Source organism: Nylanderia fulva, unplaced genomic scaffold, assembly GCF_048542155.1.
Source record: "Nylanderia fulva isolate GAGA-0341 unplaced genomic scaffold, ASM4854215v1 Scaffold1, whole genome shotgun sequence".
Classification (NCBI taxonomy): domain Eukaryota; kingdom Metazoa; phylum Arthropoda; class Insecta; order Hymenoptera; family Formicidae; genus Nylanderia; species Nylanderia fulva.
Genome location: NW_028189192.1, coordinates 6,295,873 through 6,316,138, shown reverse-complemented (window position 1 = coordinate 6,316,138; position 20,266 = coordinate 6,295,873). Strand labels below are relative to the sequence as shown.

The 20,266-nt window shown below is 32.3% G+C and overlaps 1 protein-coding gene across 1 annotated transcript in view; it reads left to right on the top strand.

The window, feature by feature from the left end:
* The first annotated feature begins 241 nt into the window (after positions 1-241).
* LOC114931019 (uncharacterized) overlaps positions 242-20,266 on the top strand; it is a 252,672-nt gene continuing 232,647 nt past the window's right edge. Inside the window, exons 1-5 of the mRNA XM_029302924.2 lie at positions 242-733; positions 10,219-10,369; positions 10,685-10,723; positions 16,325-16,671; positions 18,697-18,741. The gene's annotated coding sequence lies outside the window, so the exon portion shown is untranslated. The remainder of the gene's footprint in view (positions 734-10,218; positions 10,370-10,684; positions 10,724-16,324; positions 16,672-18,696; positions 18,742-20,266) is intronic.

The following is a 20,266-nucleotide window of genomic DNA, read 5'->3' as shown; positions in this document are numbered from 1 at the left end:
GAGCGATTTGAAGATATGTATAATTTCTATATAATTTATGAAATCTCTATTAGTTTATATTAATTTATATTAATATATATATATATATATATTTATATTAATATTAATTTATTAAATATATTGAATTTAAAAATTAAGTTTTAGAAATGAAAATTTACATGAAATTGTTTTTTGAAAGTATTATTTTTATTGCATTATATATATATATATATATATATATATATATATATATATTGCGCCGCTGCCGCTGGTTATTATATTAAATTTCAGTAATATACATCTCTCTGTCTCTGCTGACATATCTTTCGTTTCGGTTGATACGAACACACGAGAGCTTACCCTGGGAATCCGCCTCCCAAGTAGCAGCTGTTTTCGCAACACCGGCTCTCGTGTTTCGAATTTTTATTTTTCGCGCGGTAATTACGTAGGTGCGCGTCAGAGGGAGGGTGGCAACGCATGCGCAGGTTGGCACGCTTGCTTTCTTCCGCCGATAGTCCGCCGCGTCTACGTTTCGTGTGCGCGATATTTGCTCGATTTTTAACGCGTTCGTACTTCCCAGTGCGTAAAGGTATGCAAAAATGCAACGCACGAAAAGCTCGACGTTCAGAGGAAGAGAGGCATTAAAAGGAATCGTCGCGGGAATTAAATTCGGACGTGAAATCGACGATCCTCGGAATTGCCGCCAACGGAGCTTCGCGAGAGCCTCGAGTGTCGCCTTTCTTCTGTATTTAAGGTACGAATAAATCTATACAGACAATCAATTCTGTAATATTTTCAATACTTGCTACATCGAAATATCATATGTATATCCGTAACTTGTCACGATATTCTGTATGCGGAATAAATTCGAGATTTTTTCTCCCGCTCACGCATTTACGCGCGCGCGCACACACATATATATATGCGCATATTTATGGCGGGAATCCAGACGCGGGAATTAATATGGTCGCATCTCGCGGATGCAGATATTTGTATTGACAACAACTGCGGCGCGACACGTATCCTCCATCGGTTGCTAATGGGCGAAATTTGTTTCGTCCAGTGTCTGCGGGCAATTTGGCCGATTTCAAATTTACCGGAACCATACGTATCGTATCGCGTATCGTAGGTACAGCCATTTGTGTGTGTGTGTGTGTGCGCGTATTTGTGTGCGAGCGAACATATCTCGACACCAGACTGCAATGAGCCCACGGAAATGTGACGCGTCGAGTCAATATCCATCTCAATTATCCGCCTCCGAATACCGTTTCTGAAATGATCTCGCGTATTACAGAACGTGGTGTTCTCGTTTAATCGATATTCATTTTGCGGTTTATGATTATCGCCGTCGTTAATTGCCGGCTCTTTTTATAACGGAGCTTTTTGTAAAAGCTGTTTAGCTCTCGTTTGGCGAACGATCAACTTTAATTGATTTTTTCTCTGATAAAAATTATATAAATTCGAAATTTATATATAAAATTATATAAAATATAATATATATATTTTTTATTTCACGGAAAAAATTAGCTACTATAACTAAATTTTAGCTGTTCTTATAAATTTAGTTATGCCTAAATTTTAGCTACGATAACCAATATTTTTTAGTTATAGCATTCGTTAAATTATAGCTAAAAAATATTAGTTACCATAGCTAAAATTTTAACATGATAACTAAATTTCATGTGTATAGGACATCATAAAATTTAGCTATGGTAGCTAATTCTTTTTCCGTGATAATAATATATATAATTAATTATAATTAAAATTAATTATAATTCATATAATGTTATATTTTTTTATAAATTGTATAGAATTTATATAATATACCTGTATATAAAATTATATATATAAAATAAAATATACAAAAAAAAATTAGCCACCATAGCTGAATTTTAGCTGTCTCTATATATATAGTATATACATATTACAACCTGAAATATTATCATGCCTAAATTTTAGTTATGGTAATTAATATTTTTTAGCTATATAGTTAACGAAAAATTCTATAGCTAAAAAATATTATAGCTAAAATTTAGACATGATAATTAAATTTCATGTGTAATATAGGTACATCATAAAATTTAGCTATGGTAGCTAATTTTTTCCGTGATAATAATATAATTAATTATAATCAATTATAGTTCATATAATATATATTTTTTATATAAATTATTTAAAATATATAACATGTAATTTATATTATATATAATATAAAAATATACGGAAAAATTAGCCATTATAACTTTAACTGCCCTTTATTACAACCTGAAATTTAATTATTATGCCTAAATTTTAGCTATGGTATACTATTATTTTTTAGCTATAGTGAAACGGAAAATTTTATAGCTAAAAAATATTATCTATCATAATTAAAATTTAGGTATGGTAGCTGAATTTCATGTGTAATATAAAGACAGCTAAAATGTGTTATTGCTAATCTAATAAATTTATATATAATATTTTAATGTTATATATATTACATGTATGTATAATATATGTTTTATAATTTATATAATATTTTAATTTTATATATTTTACATAAATGTAATATATATAAAATTAAAATGTTATATAAATTTATTAGATTAGCAATAACACATTTCTACTTTCAATTTTGTACATTATTACGAATACTGTTTTACGAGTATGCAAAATCGAGTATGAAGAGGAAACGGAACTCGGAACTGCGGACAGATTCCACTTCTCTCTCACCCTCGACAGAAATGCATGCTTCCCAATGCGCGTCAACGAGCTTTCCGCGGAGGAGAACGTAAAAATCGCTGGCTGCATTACGCGTGTACGTTCATGCGTGGGTGCGCGTGGCCCGGGATAGTTTACGGGGAATAATACAGTTGCCCTCCTGTGGTAGATGTGGGATAGTTAGCCGTAGGGTACTTCTGCGTGCTCTCGCACACGGTGTGTACCATAAAGCTCGTAGTAAATCGACTGTGCAGAACCCGAGCTCTCTCGTGTTGCATGTACGTGGAGAGAGGAGGAAACGATCGGGACGGAATGCAGAGGGATGAGGGGATGAATGAGGGAGAGGTAGGATACGCGGTGATGCAGTAAGAGGTGCGGAAAGGGGAGTAAAGAGAGGGAGAGAGAGAGAGAGAGGGAGAGATGGGAAACCATTATTGAAATGCAGTAAATGGCCGTGAGTTTCAATTGCCCCTGGGTGCTGGGTGCTTCCACTGTGCCCTACGAAAGAGGCAACGGAAGGGAAGTAGTGAGAGTCCCGGAGGGAAGGGAAGGGATAGATATAGGAGCAGGGAAAGGCGTCCCCTTTCCACCCTGCTACCCTCTTGCTGCTACGCCCTGTTCGCGTCTGACCCGTTCTGCCGCAGATGGGAGAGAATTACGATCGTTCGCCATGATTTGCTCCTGTCGGCACGCGAAAACATACTATGTCCGTTGATAATCGTCACAATGACGATTAGCGCGTTCAATTTGTTCTCATGACACTAGGATGCAAATTATTTTTAAAGGTGCGCGATCTCTTTATCTATTCGTGATTATTTTTATTTTGATACAAAATCTCGGTGCATATCTTCAGTATATATTTTCGCTATGCACTTACACATCTACACACACACACATATATATATATATATATATATATACAATGTCTAACGGACATATAAGAATAGCTATTGTGTAGCTATGATGTATAGCAAGAGGAACTTTTCCTCAGAAGTATAAATCGCGTTGACATTCATCTCTAGACATGTTTTCATATGCACCTATATGTATTCTATGAAGCAACATTCGACGGAAATGTCATGCGGTAAGGGTCGAATCTACTCCGTCCTGTTTTGTAGAATCTGTTGCACAAAACGGGGATCTATATATTATATGTTAAATAACGTTTAAATTATACCACGACGTAACTACTATTAATTCTTAAAATTCTATAAAAATATGCAAACAAAAATCGCAACCATTAAAAATTCTTTAGAATACATTTTATATATTAAATTGCACATATACATACAACGTATTCGCTTCTTTGTGGCATCTATAGTTCTTATTAATTTCATTTGTTGTTTTTATTAATACACAATTAAAGATTTACGATGTCATAGCATTAGATAAAACAAAAGTTGCCACGTTTCATTGTCACGTAGTCACGTTCTCGGGGGAGAACAACAGGCGCCAAAATGCGAGCGTTAGGTAACACAGTCAGAGAGACAAATGCGATATCACACGTCTCATATCTATACCGGAATTTCAATGGAGTAGATGATATTCGGCGATTCGCAGACGTCGGTAGCTAAATTGGACCCGTGTGTCAACCGGCATACCAATAGGCGATACTCGGTCGTCGTAGGTTTTATTTTCTTCTCTTCTGCAAGATATGTCACGCAACATAATTTTTTTCCTGTATATTTTACCCCTTGATTAATATTTAGCAATGTAAAACATTGAGATCTGTGTATCTTAAGGCTTCTGTAAAACTGAATTGTATTGTAACGTGATCATTATTTGTGCGTTGAATGCTATAAAATATTATATATAATGGATTTCTATATCTGTTTTTGTTTAAAGCAAACGAGCCGCAATTTCGCACAAAATATTTATTATATATGCTTGACGTAAAAAATTTCAATCAGCTCGGTTGGAACCGTAATTTTAATCCATGCGCGTTTACATACGTAATTAAAATAAGCCGCAATTATTTGCATTTTTAATTAATGGCCGCGTTGGAAAATATTATTAACGACCTATGCAATGCATCGGGCGCAAACAAAATTCTATCCTTTACGTCATGATTGATTTTTATTTTTTATGAAGTTCTGTGTATTTAATATCTCGTCAACAAAATTACAATTCAGAATTAATCGAAGCTTATTTTTTTTTTACAAAGAAAAAACATCTTTGTGGTAATAAAAATATTAATTCTGACTTCTAATGAGTAATATATCAGAATGATGATTATGGACGAGTTCATTAGCTGAATATATTAATTTTAAATCAGTAGCTTTCTTCCTGACTCGCATTAGGTCCTGGTTCTCTCGCGGTAGAATTGTCTAGATAATAATTCGTGAAGACTCATAACTTTGATATAGAACTAACGAGCTTAATACCAGCGCTTTACTTTTGCAAGGGTAATCACGTCGCGCAACGCTATCAAAGAGATGCAATAAAAGAGAGCAAATATCAATACAAGATATCTCCGTGAAGGAAATGAACGGTGAAAAGAAGATCGCGCAAAAACGAGGGGACGAAAGAAGTTCAGGGAAAAAAGAGGAGAAAGTCAGTTATCCCTCTTCGAACTGCGCGTCATAGTGACAAGGAAATAACTCTTTGTTAGGACGAGCCTGCTAATAATGAAGTCGATATTAATCGTTTGCGCTCTCTTCTCCATGAAAGCTGGACCAGCTCGTTCGTTACCCTGAATGAGTAAATACGTGAAACGTATCCGGTAAAGGGCAAAAGCAGGGGTGGCAAACGGGAGGGCCTGTGATATTAACCGCGCAGATCGTCGCCGACAGACAGACAGTGTTGCATATATTTACAGTAAGAGCTTATTACGCGATCTCGAGGGCGTAATTTTTCTTTATAAATAGCCGTCGCGCGAATACGGAAACCCACCAAGGGAAACCCGTCGGGGTTGTGACGTATGATCGGCATGTCGGCCACGATAAAAACTTTAACTGACCCGAAAGATGATCCGCCTCATTTCGTCCGCGGCAACTAACAATAGATCTCTCGTTCTGCTTTTATTCTTTTCTTTTTCTTTTTTTTCTTTTACTTCTTCGTTGTGTTCGAAAGAGAGTTGCCATGAAGCACGCGAATTTCGACATTTCATTTCTAGGTCTATCATGTACACAAAGAATTTGCCAGAAAGATGAAATTATTGCAATTCTTAATGTTAGCTCATACTTTATTTCATTATATTTTATGAATGTTGTGTGCGTTATTTTTTTAAATTTATATTTAAATAGATATTTAATTTTTTATATTAATTAACGCAACAAAATTATGGCCTTTTTTTTCATATTTTATCTGTGATATATTTCTTTATTCTCTCATTTCTAATATTTAAATATTTAAAAAAATTTTAATATGTACATATAAATCTTGAGATTAGATTTATATGTACATATTCGAATTATATCATTTTTGATAAAAATATATAGTATTTGAAAAATTATAGGACATACTGCATATTCTTATACTCATCCAATCTGTGTCATTTTAATTGTCGTCGCTGTCACAGTTACAAAAGTATACAGTTACGAAATTGACATTTCAATTACACTGTAGTCGCGAGTTTGGTTGTAAATACCTTGTCAGTGCTTCTAGCTATTTCCTTTTGCTCCGATTGTTATGTATAGTTATGTATGTCTATATATATACATAATCCATAGTCTATTTTATATATATATATATACATATATGTAAAACTGCATTTTGCTTCCTCAATCTCTTTCTCTCTTTCGCTTTCTCATATGCACATTGCTGCATTTACATGTAGGTGTAAATATGAGATTTCCGATATCCGATAATCATTAACCGCGAATGGTAATGAGTTCTCAGTCTGTTATGATTTCGTGTCATCAATATACGACTGATTGTTGCAATATCTCTATATTACTATAATAGATTGGTCATTTGATTACATTATAACTTTTCTCGCGACGCGATCGATATCCTTTTAGATTGGAATCTCGAGTCGTTTTTCGTCCGCTCAACGATTCGACTCTTCGCGAATATCGTGCATGTTGATTTACGAATTCGGAGTTTTGAAGTACCGCGAGCGACGTGAGTGTATCTGACAGCGGATGTCTACGCTTAATTGCGGAAAGCGGCAGATTGAAACTTTTTCCCGTACCACCCGTGTCAAAATCGTTTAAATCCTCGAAATCTAATTATTGTGCAAACGTAGCACGAAAAGTTTCGCTTTATGTTTCTATCTTTTTTTTATGAACTTTTGTAGCTTCTCCATGAAGCTGTAAATGATAGATTTACTGAAGGTAGACTGGCTGGGAAAGAAATATATATAGAAAAATTAGACGAACACTATTTAATTATAATTATATCTATTAAGGAAAGATGAATGATATCAATATATTATGTTTTGAGAGAACAAGTAGCCACCTTGTGTGCGCTTTCTGTTTAAATAGTATATACATTTGCACGGGAACTCGTTTGTCGGAAAGTGGCCGGAATATGGAAACGGAAGGATACAATCGAGATTATGTTTGCGCTTTATGTTTCTCGAGATAGCACAAGAAATCTTTTCAAAAAAGATGTAAGAAGGATAAGAATAAAAGGCCAAATGCATCGAAAAATGTTATATAAAATATAATGTTTTATTGTTGATGATTTTTAAATATGTCAAAATTATGATATTAAAAAAGAAATTGCACTAATTAAAAGTTATTTGTAAAAAATTATGTGCATAATATAATATTTAATTCTTTCATTATCATATTTCGAAATTAATTTATAAATTTTATATTCAATAAAATACAAGTTGTGTACATTCTACTTGAATATTTATATACATATGTATTTTAATATAAAATCAATAGAGTTAATTAGAAGGTGGGGTAACAAAAATTTAATACAAAAAGACTTGCGATAAACAACAATGAAGGAGCAAAACAACGTTGTGATCAATAAAATATATAAATAATATAGTCAAATTATTTATAAAATAGCATCTAAATAATTAATATTTTAAACATTGATTATCGCGCACAATTAAATATTTTATTATTTTTTGTCCTTTATAACAAATATTTCATAACGATACATATTTAAAAAGAATAAATTATAGAATATTTTACACATATTATAATGATATAAAATATTTTATAAGATAATTATCGTGAAAATTAATAAAGCACTTTATTTTTTAGAGAACAATTAATAAATTAAATAATTTATAAATTACTTACTTCATAATTACTCCGCTGTTGTCCAGATTTTGAGCCTTTTCTTCTTTTCTCGTTCACTCTATTGCTTCTTTATGATACTAACACGACACTCACGAAAACATGATTAATTACGATTGCGCGCTAATCAGCAAAATATAACGTATGGAATTTTATATGCCACTTCCGACGTTAATTCCACGCGACGTACACTTTATTATATTGCTATATATGTCAGGCAATTGTGTTAATTTCACCTTATGCCATAAGTGAATATAAATATACAAGTTAAAATTAAAGATAAATATCTTGTGAACTATAAAATTCAAAATATAGTTAAATAACTATTTATGTGACATATAGATCGAATAAATTTCATAAAATACGTATCTTGATAAATTACAATCATGCATGTATAAATTCCGAATTTTTTGCTACGCAATATTGATAAATATTAAAATATATGTTTATAATACAACTAATTTTTAAATAAATGCATAGCGACTCGGAGTTGATTCATACTGTTTTTCTTTCGATGTTTTATTAATGAACAAAACGAAAATAACATTAGTTTTATTCTGATATCACACGATACTATATGCATATCAGATTAATAGCCACAAAATAACCACAAAAATATTGAATATATGTATTACAAAATGCATACATACATATTATGTATACTTCGAATCTAAACATTGAAACAATTATAATTAGTAATAAAAGGATAATTTGTAATGTTAATCGTTTGTTGTACTTTGATTCTTATTTAATATATGACGTATATGGTAAACATATCGCGTCAAATATCTGTTTTAATATATGTATATATTATTATAATAGTCATCGCCGCGACAAATAATTAAAATGATAAGTCGTGATAAATCAATCGCCTCTTAATAATTAATATGAAACTTAAAAAGTACGCGCAAATGTCATATTACATATATACCTATATTTTGTAATATGTTATATCAGATTTTTAAATTTATTGAAGAAAGGCATTTTTAAAAATTTTTTTACAGTATATAAATTCTTATGCTAACATACGATATTTGCGAAATAATCGATATAAGTGGAGCTTCAACGTCTATCTGTTATTGTTTTCTCTTATTGTCAACAAAACGATAGAGAGAGGAAACCATCTTATTTGTAAATTAAAGCACGGGAAGCGCTGTATTTACAATGTAAATAATAGTGTGTAGCCTTGGCCTTGTCATTTGTCATTTGCGTGCGAGGTTCGAGCGAGTAGCAACAACTCGAGTTTCTATAATATCTTAAAATGCAATCGTATTTCCTATAATTATTATAATTTTTTTAATTACTTACGTTATAATGCTGTTTAATACGAATCGATTCGTATTATACTTATGACTTTTGTTAATAATCGAAAACACGAAAACGAGATCGATTTCATCCTGGTATTATATAAATGCTACGCGTACCGAATTAATAACGAGTTAAGAAGCGATTTAAAAAATATAATTAAAATTCAATATTGCAAACGTAACAGATTTTCAACGCATAAAATCTGCTAATTAATTATCCGATGCTGAACATACATAAGAGTATTATCGCAGCTAATGGTTTAAGTAATAAAAAGACAATGTATTAATTATTATCGTTTATTAATAATTAATAATACGAAATTCACACGTGTTGAAAATCTGTACTAGCAATATTAAATTACGATTATACATATATTTTTTGATGGTGTATTACATTTTAACTAACTATTATTAACTTAAATCAATATTATTTTCACATTTTTCAATCACTAACAAAATCGTGAATTACTGATTGATTCAAGTCGTAACATTGTAACATGTTTAATTAAAAAGTACGGTCGTATTTAATTACATTTTTAATGCTTGTAAATTAAATCATTGAATTATTGAAAAGTTTAGCATTGGTCAAGACGCGAAATTATTATATATTGTATATTATATTATTCAATTAAATTTTGTCATACGAACAATCGATGTATTCAATTATATTTTTGAGTATTACAGTTCGCAGATTTTATTTTTATCTGTAACTTGTATCTTATCTTTTTTACATTTATACTATTGCGCTATTAATAAAATTGCTTTTAATAAATAAATATAATAAAATACACATCGCGAACATCGGAAGTGTTGCATAAAGTATCATCGCGCGATCATCATATTTTGTTCATTAGTGCCTGATTGTAATTAAATATATTTTCGCAAGTAAATGTAGGAATAGCAATTTTTGATGGTACTTTAGATCTTTCTGAATAACACTGGCTATAAAGTTTGGCGCGTCCAATAATAATTTTTGAAATAATAATTAAATGTTGCTATAATTGAGATTTTATATTTGTATTTTACAGACAACGCGCGCATAAAATGTGGGAATGCCGTTAAAAGTATCGCGTATATAAATTCGGGAGTGCCATTAAAAGTATCGCGCGTGTTCGGACCCTGACTGAGAGGAGGAGGAGGCCTCGGAGAGGCATCGGGCATCAGCGGAGCAACTCGAAGGTGAATATATTATTTATATCTTAATTATTAAAAATTACATTTCATTCAGTTTATATATTTGAGTAATTCAGGCAAGAGAAACTTAGAGATATTATATATTTATTATTAAATTTTTAAGAGATTTTCTATAAATTTATATAAATATCTTATAAAAATGTTCTACTTAAATTTTTTTTAATTTATAAAATTATTTTATATAATTTATTATTGTTACGCACTAAATAAAAGTTTGGCGAATCCAATAATAATTTTTTGAAATAGTAATTTATAATTGAAACGCTATTACAATTTAGATTTTACATTTGTATGTTACAGACAACGTGCTTGAACCTCCACTGTTGTGTATCGGAATCGGTAAGTGAAATAAATTGTTATTTAATTTTGAAATAACAAATTTATAGTTTGTAGTTGTAGATTGTAGATTTTGTAGATTGTACATAAACTAGAATGAATTAGATCAAATTTACTCAGATTGGACTTTTGATAGATGCCTTTAATATACATAATTGAAGCATATTACACATACAGGTGTAAATTAAAATACAATAAAGCATATGACAGAAATACGATATAATCACGTTGTGACAATCTGCCAAAACATTACAAGTTGTTCATAAATCGATCAGTATCGTGACACAAAAACGCGGTCGTCGGTCTTGTCGAAACGATGCTTACTCGCAATATTTCGTCTTCGTGTGTCGAGTGAGAGCTAAAGGGGATGATGAGATGGATCAAGGAGAAGAGACAGGGAAAGAGATGTATTCTCGCATCCGAGGAGACTTCTATCATAAAGTAAACAATTTATAACTTATTTAATTAATTAATTGTAAAATTTGCTTTATATTTTTACTTATGCTTCATTTTTACGAGTTATCTAAAAATGATATAAAATTAAAGAATTGTATAGGTATTGATTACATATGTAATACACAGAGCGAAGCAATATTAGAAGATATTAGTAATATTTATTTCTTATTCTATATACATAATATAATGACAAGTAATATAATGCATCCGATAGCTATATCGTTCTCATTGATCCTTTCATCGGACTATCGCATAGCTTTTCATAAACTTTCCGGTGGAATAGGTTTTTTCCGTGAAACAACTCCTTTACATCTATTATGTATGAATCTGATACGCGGAATTGATTTTCATGTTAAAAACCGCCTGTAATATTCAGTATGCTACGTTAGCCCTTTAGGGTACCAATTTGGTGTAACGTGCGTTTCAAATTCATGCATGAATAATAGATCCATGTATACCCATCGTCGACGGTACCTATATGCGGGTTGGTAAACGGGCGAATGCTCATTTCTTTTTTCGTCGATACTATCCGCCTCTATCTCGGCAAAGTGAAATTAAAACTGCTGGCTGTGCAGCCATGCGATTTTTGCCAAAGAGACGTTTCGAATACGACCAATATATTTTTCGCTTATTAAACTATAATATTGAATCTTGCATATGCAATTTGTAAATAATTCAATTGGATTTAAATTTAAATGTGCGACTGCCACGTTATTGTGTTGTGAGAAACGGTGAGACAAATCATCCTTCACATTTCAAAAGATGAAAACGTAGCCTACTTTAGAATTCTGTATAAAAAAAGGATTTGCATAAAATATTTAAAATTTCGTAGCGTTTATATATTGTATAGTTTATAAGCAACTGATAAAACGAGATATAAATATCGTTTCGCGACGATTTATAATTATAACAACACGGGTGAATCAAATATTAAATTAATGGAATTATTCAAAGTTGCTGGAGAGCAAATAATTTTTTTATATTTCCTCAATATTCGTGTTTATTGATCGTATATTTTCCCTCATTTAATAAATGTGAACACATGTTTTTTAACGTGTTATATCACTTCGTGAGGCGACGAATTATTAAAAGATATGACTATTTCTCTATAACTGCTTCCACATACTAGCTTACATATCATTAAATTCTTTACTTCTGTAAATGTCGGCTATAAATTCTATATTATTAAATGAAAATCTGTACTTTCGAATGACTTATTTGCGCGAAATTGATATACGATATAACTTAGCGACGCGGAAATAAAAATGTGGTATACTTTATTCGTTAGATATTAGTTTCATTCGACAGAAAATTTGTTTCCGGAAAACCGCGTACTTATTAGAGGCAATAATAAATGCTTCGTGCTTTCTGCAAAACATTTTACATATTTATCCAATATAAATCTTTTTGAAGTAACGTAAATTTAATATATTTTTTTAGTGCAGTCTTTTTTATTGATTGATAAGAAGTTCTGAACATTCGCAATAAATAGGTAAAACCAAATTTATAAATATATTTAAATTAAATTTATATTCAGATATAACTTGATAATTTTTTTATTTTTTATTAATATCAGCTGTACATTCTTCTATTAATTTCGCGCTTTGTTATAAAAAAAAGACATGTATTATTTCGATATAAACGCTTCACAGATCACACACGCGAATATCGCGTTTATAAACACTTTCTATATTAAAGTGTATTAAAAGTTGAGGCAACCCTAGATAACTAACTTTCGTCTGTAAGACGTGCGAATGTGTACATTAAGATTCTCAAGATATAGCTCGACTGTACCTCTTAGGTCTTGTGCATCTTGCATGGTTTCCTCTTCCTCCTCTTTTTCGTTTCTCTTCCTCTCTCTCTTCAGGGAAGCAGGTCGACTGTGCCGACTGATACAGTAGTACTTTCTAATTAACTCTCTGGATTTCCTTACACACCTTCCTTGCAGTGTTATTATCCTTGTTCTTCGAAGACTCGTAGGCATCGCTTACACGCCTGCTGAATGTAAATTATATCGATCGATGGCAGTCTTGCTATTAATAATAACCTTCCAATTACCAATTAATATATTAATCATTATTTATGCAAAGGCACAGAAATATAATAAATATTTAATTTTTCAAGGAAAAATTTCGACATCGCGTAGACGCGACTTAAAATTAATATAAATAAATTAAATTGCATCTAAAATAACATAGATTTTAAATTGTTTTCCTTTAAATTAATGTGATGACATTAATTAAAACAACTTTTGACTAACAATAAAATATCTTACAAAAGATGCGATTTGAGGATAACGTAAAGCCTAAGCGATGTGTACAAAACTCCAAGATGATATCATTGAAATGCTTGAAAGTACGCAATTCGAGGAGAAGAAGGAGGAAAAGGAAAGAAAAACTTGATTTTCCACACGATGAAGAATGTCCGAAGATGTTCAGTATTTCTAACATAGTTTCCTATATCCGGATGGAAAGTGAAGTCGCCTGGGATGACCCTCGGCCCGACGATATCTGACGCGCGGACGGTGGTCCCATGAGCGTTTCACCCATCAAAGTGGTTTCATGTCTTGCAACTTTAAAGTCGCCGTCAGATGTAAAGTCGCCGTTCGTTTTTCTTTCATATCGCGGTTGTTAGAGAATAGATACATCTTTGTATTACGCGCATCTATTGCTAAAAACGCACAAATGCATATACATATATAAAAAAAAAAATCTTCATGCGCATGACCAAAAATAATTGATGCTTTGGGAGTAGCTCTTCCTTTCCCGGATTTCTCTCGTCGAAAATTCCCGGATCATCGGAGCGTATCCGGATTTGTCGAAATTATTTCGTTGTTGATGCCATATATACGAGCTGTGAACGTGAATTAGGCACAATCTCGGGGTATTACATTGCATAATTACATACCCACTTCATTATTGCATATCAGAGGAGAGAAAGCGGATCGCGCGCTTCTGCCGGGCCAGATCAAGCCGGATCGGACGAGCGGATGGCCGGCGGTTAAACCTTGGGCTTGGGGGAATGAAAATTCAGTTCGACGTGCAATCACCGAATTTCAGACACGTGTACGTCAGTAAATTACCACCGATACACGGAAATATCGGGTGAACGCATGAATCGTGAACATGCGTTTTCACGCGAATGAGCGTACACGCGCGTGCATTCATCTTCCGTGTTACGATTATATATTTATATACACACGAGGGATTCGATTACACGGGTACTCGGCGCTTGCGTCGATGATGTCGAACGTTATAATTTTAGGGAATAATAAATAGCGCCGGGATTGTGCGCGCGGCGGACCTACCCGAATTCGATGTAAATATTCATGGCCGTGGTGCGTGCGTATATGCGTATGCACGCGCGCGAGGATTATTGTCGCGGATGAGCCGTGGCGTGGCACAGCCTGCGTGTTACCCATGTACACGGCCGATTTTAAGCGGCCTAACATTTTTCGCGCGTTAAAACTATTGACCAGAGTGGGTGTTGCGGAGTATTTCACCCTACAAAATTGTGGCACGTTGGTGGCTCCAGTGCTCGCATTTTCATTCCCATCGCGCGTATAATACTGATTTTCGCTTATGACAATGCCGTTCGACGACTTGCAGATTATCTTTTTCCGTGTATGGCAGACCACCACGTGTTAATGCGATTTGTGACCCCTTTCTTCCCCCTAACGCGCGCATGCAAATATTTTTTTTCGTACTTGACTTTGGTTAGTGGGTTTTCATTAATTTTTTATTCTGCTAGAGTTTTTATGAAGAGCTGAATATTAAAATGTTAAGAATTCGAATTAAGAAGCTTGTGATGTATGTATATTTTCAATTTACATTAAATTAAAGGCATATGCACTTCTGTAAAGATTATTTCGATATTTTTTATAAACCAATATAAATACTTATTATATTCTCATTCTCTCAAGATTTTATTTTATATATTATTCCAAACTAAAGTAAATTTTATTTTGCAAACAAGCATTAGATTTAAAATAATATGAATCCAATTTACCAAAATTAATTTGATATATCAGGAAACACAACATATATGTATATTTATACTATATTTCCATGAATCTCGTTACGACAATTCCATCGCATATTGAATTATATTTGTGGAAAAATAGAAAGATTAATATGCTTCTGTTTTTCTTGAAGTATAATCACAACAATTATTAAGAGAAATGCTAAACAATTATTCTCTACAAATTAAAGATTGTCAGTTTGCAGAGTTAATTAACTTTTGCGTAATTTATATATAATATTTATGTAGTATGCTCTTATTCTTAATGTTTATTTATAATATTTATAAATAAACATTTTAAGTAGATACAACAAAGAATAGAAATGATAAATTATTTTAATTTTATCACGATGCTTACGGATAATTGTTTCTTTAATGATATTTGAATTCGAATGCATCTAGCAACGTGTGTTTTGAATTTTTTGTTGATTACAGCTAATTTGTCTATCATTATTGAGGAATAAGAGCATACTACATGTTTCATCGGATCGATTGATTTAAATAATGAAAAGCTGGCATCTATCGAAAGTTTATCAGTATTTATTAATTTGATATACATTGAATAACACATAGTGAACATTTGCTTATCTTTGCCATTAATTATATCATATCAATTTTATAATATATGATAATTTATTTTATTTTAATTAAATAATATCTTATATCGATAAGGCGAATTGATTGATACATTCCAATCAGTTCATCGATGAAATTTTTCTGATAAGTATACTTTGACGTGGATGGAAGGCCTCAGTATCCGGAAGGTTTATTCTGAAGGAAAAGCAAAGTACCGAAATTTTTTTTAACACTATCCATATTCTTTTTCACACTTTTAATTATCGTCGGCGGTTGCACTTTTGATGTCGATGGAATTGCATGTCAGATTGAGGCATTGCTGACCAACATTCACACGCGCCCATGTGCTTCGCGGCCGACGAAATAAGACTTCATGTACATGTACATACATATAAAGTTTATCGACTCGAAGTACAATCGTCGAAATGTGAAACAGGATATTAATTTGCGGTATTTATGATCACGAAATTTGCACAAAGTCATGCATTAAAAATAAATCAAATATTAGATTCCGAAAATGGTTCGTTGCATTTTAATTAATTTTGATTTCAGGAGTGCCGTATGAAGTATCGCGCGTCTATTTTTAACGTGCCGCGAACGATTCGTATAGTGTCGCACGTCTATTTTTAACATGCTGCGGACGATTCGTCGCGTTTTTAATTTCAATTTCGGGAGTGCCATAAAGTATCGCGCGTCCGGGAGTGCTGAGTAAAGTGTTGCGCGTCCGGGAGTGCCGAGTAAAGTGTCGCGCGTCCGGGAGTGCCGTGTAAAGTGTCGCGCGTCCGGAAGTGTCGCGGACGGTTCGCGCGGTCATATTTTCGCGAATGTGTGCGACAACTATAAAAGGAGGACAACCTGAGAGGCGGAGGCCTAGGAAGCATCGGCGCAGCAATCCTGACGTAAGTAAAATTTATTGTTTGTACAATATATCATTTATTATATTTTCATAATCACGTATTTACTCTGTCTGATTTATTTAACTGAGTTAAACAATAATTAGTTGAGAATTAGACAAAATTTATATATCTTTTAAAAGCTTATAATTAAAAAGGATGAAATATGGATTTTTTTGGAAATTATACATTGTATATAGTTATTTCATTAAATATCTACTTGTGATTGAAAATTTGGCTTTACTTTAATTAAAGCAAGGTTATATTAAAATGACATGCGATTTAGTTGATGTTTTGCGAATATTTTAATGCAATTATATTTCACATACATTATATGAAAATAATAATTATAAAAAACAATTTTGATGCAATGCGTTGCGTAAATATAATGATGAAATATTAATATTGATGTAAAATTTTATAAAAAGTATATACGGTGATGAAAAACAAAAAAATTATAATTGAATTGACACTTGGTTGTACGGAAAATTCAATTTTTTAAAGAAATCTCATACAATTTATTGTCTTAACGTTGATATGCTTCTGAGATTAGATTATGTATAGTAACGATTATGAACAGCGAAATATAAGACAAATATCAATATAAGCACTAGTGGATCCTGACATCTATAATAGGGCGGAGGAGGGGGGTCAAAATTATTTAATTAAAGATCAACGATGAATTTTTTTTAAATTTGCAAGGAAGGGTTAAAGGATCCGCCAGCGCATGTGATATCTGTAAAATTTAACACAAATTTTTCAACCGTGTAGCATAATGATACGTAAATCGGGGCCTAAATTTATAATAAAACAAATTATCGCTTTAATTGCTGGAACTAATTAAAAATATTATAGAACTATAGAACTCGTCGAAAACTATAAAAATCATTAGTTTAAATTCGAAGAATGACATGATATGCTAAGTTGGCTTGAAAGTTAGCATATCATTTCACATTTTTCTAAATTTGAACAATGAAATTTGATAGTTTTCGATGAGTTCTATAGTTCTGTAGCCTAGTTCCAATCGTGTACTACCACTAAATCTATATTTCACCCCAAAAACGCGCAATTACGAATATTAAGGTACGCTGACCGTATTTCAAACATTTTATCTATTGTAAAATAATTCTCGTACAGTATTGAGCACGTACATTGATTATCCAAAGAGTTCTGTTCATGAAAATATTTAGGGAATTTTTTAGATAATTATTTAATCCGAAAACTGGGGGATAAAATTAATTATCGGCTTTAATGGCTGAATCTAATAAAAAAATGAAAGAGCGAGCTTAAAAATATGTGTAAAAGTCAATGAAATAATCCTCAGTTTGATAATAAAATTTTTTGAAAAAACACGTGTCAATACCTACACAGTAAAAAAATTTGTTTTCTTATTAAAAACGGTCCCCGTTAAAATTTTTTTTGTTAAATATTTAACACATTTATGTGTTAATTTAACATATTGCTATTGTTTTAATTGAACTTAAATATTAAGTTATTAAAACAACTGAAAAAGGATGTAAAAATAACACAATGTGCATCTATATTTAATTTACACAATAAATATGTTCTGCTTTATTAATGACAAGAATCTATCTGTTAAAATTTACAGAAAAGATGTTGATTTTCTATTTTATAATATAAGTGGGGATGGTAAAATTTTAAATTAATATATTTTTAGTTAATTTTTACATTAAAACTATATTAATTTTACACAAAATTTATTTTAAATTATTTGAAGTTTTGCATTTATTTTGTATTAAAATGTTAACACAATATTTGTGTCTCCATTTAACATATTCATATATTATGTTAAATTAACACAAAAATTTCTGTGGACCGTTTGGGACGTGTATATACATAAGATTCTCGATTTGCGCTAGCAAAATTCGTTTATCATTTTTTAAACTTTATGCATATTTATAATGTACATATTTATACGAATATAATATCGCTCGATCAGGATAATTTAAATTTAATAAAATGCGATATTTTGTAATATTTTCCAACTTCAAATGAATTTTTTCTTTTCAGATTGAAACATGGCATCGACGAGAGCAACTCGCAACGCTTCTTTCTGTAAGTGATATAAATCATTTTAAGATAAAAAGAAACAACGTTTAATAGGATACTATTTAAGAGATCAATGTAATATATGTTTATGTGGAAATGTGTATAACTTCCACAAAAACGCAAGGAATAACGTCTGAGAACAGAGTTATCGTGTATATATCAAATTTTTTTCAAATAATAGATACAGCGAACGTGAACATTTTCGCATATTCGTGTTCGATCGCGTGTTATTCTTATACGATATGTACCCCGATGCGGAACGGTGTATCGCGACTGTGTGGTAAATTCAACCAGAAATATCGCTAAGTCCACAAACGATATTCACGTGTACGAGGAAAACAATTCGGGATCCGTCTCTTTGCCGAATACTACGCATATGCACGATGAAAATGCAAATTTGGAAAGAATGTGTGCGTATATGTATGCGTACGTGCATGTTCGCCGGGGATATATTCGACAAACAAATGATACGGTTCAAAACACGATCTGCAGTGATTCGCAAAGCATAGAGAACAGCCGTCGATAAAATACACCGGAAATAGGATATTCTTGTCCCCCTTCGAGACTCTGTGTTATAGTAGTCAAGCTGGATAGATGGATGCACGTTTGATATACTGTCTACGCCGATCGATCACGCACCCTATTCTACTCGTTTTGCATTCACAAACGAGCGAATGAGACAAACATATTTCGATTCGCGTTGGATAATCACCGAAGTTTAATCTAAAGAGTCCTTATTATTGATTTTTAACGTACGATTTTTTATAATACTTATCTATCATTAATTGTGGCTTATATTTTAATCACTTTTGAAGGAGATAATTAAAACAGAATAATACTTTTTTTAAATTAGATTAATGAATATGATGAGTTTACTCTCAAATAAGATGTCACTTGAAAGTTCGCGCAATTTTAAGCCAACCACACTCGGTTGTTTCTCGCGGACTCTATACGCATCCGATTAATCTTGGTGTCCTTAAAGTATACATAAACGAGCGACGTCGGTCGTCTCAATTATTACTGAACTGCCTTCTGCCAGTCAGCCGGAAACGTATAGTACCCGCGGCGAGCGCAGTCTGATTTTCCGCGCCGCGTATACTGCGCAAGGTTTTCACGGGACTCAAATTCTAACATATACTATCCGCGAGGTCGGTCTCGAGTAGGATATGGGCCTTGCATCGTTTATGATGGGTTTCTGATTCGGAGATGAGTGTACGTGGGACGCATAAGATAGGGTCTCACCTCAGCAAATCTGCACGTGACCCTAATACGGGTTACCGCGTCATCCGGATTCGCACGTTCCCATGTGCATCCTAAAGTCTAAACACTCCTATATGAGTCGAGGCTTTGGTCGGCGGCACTATCGCGCACACGTGGTCGCACACGTATACATAGCTGAGATGCAGAGATGCATATAATACATCGATATACGACGCGTATCTACAAGATATACGGAGAAAATGTCATAGTACAATTTTTATATACTTTTTTTGTAATCGTGGAACATAATAACATATATAAGCAAAATTGT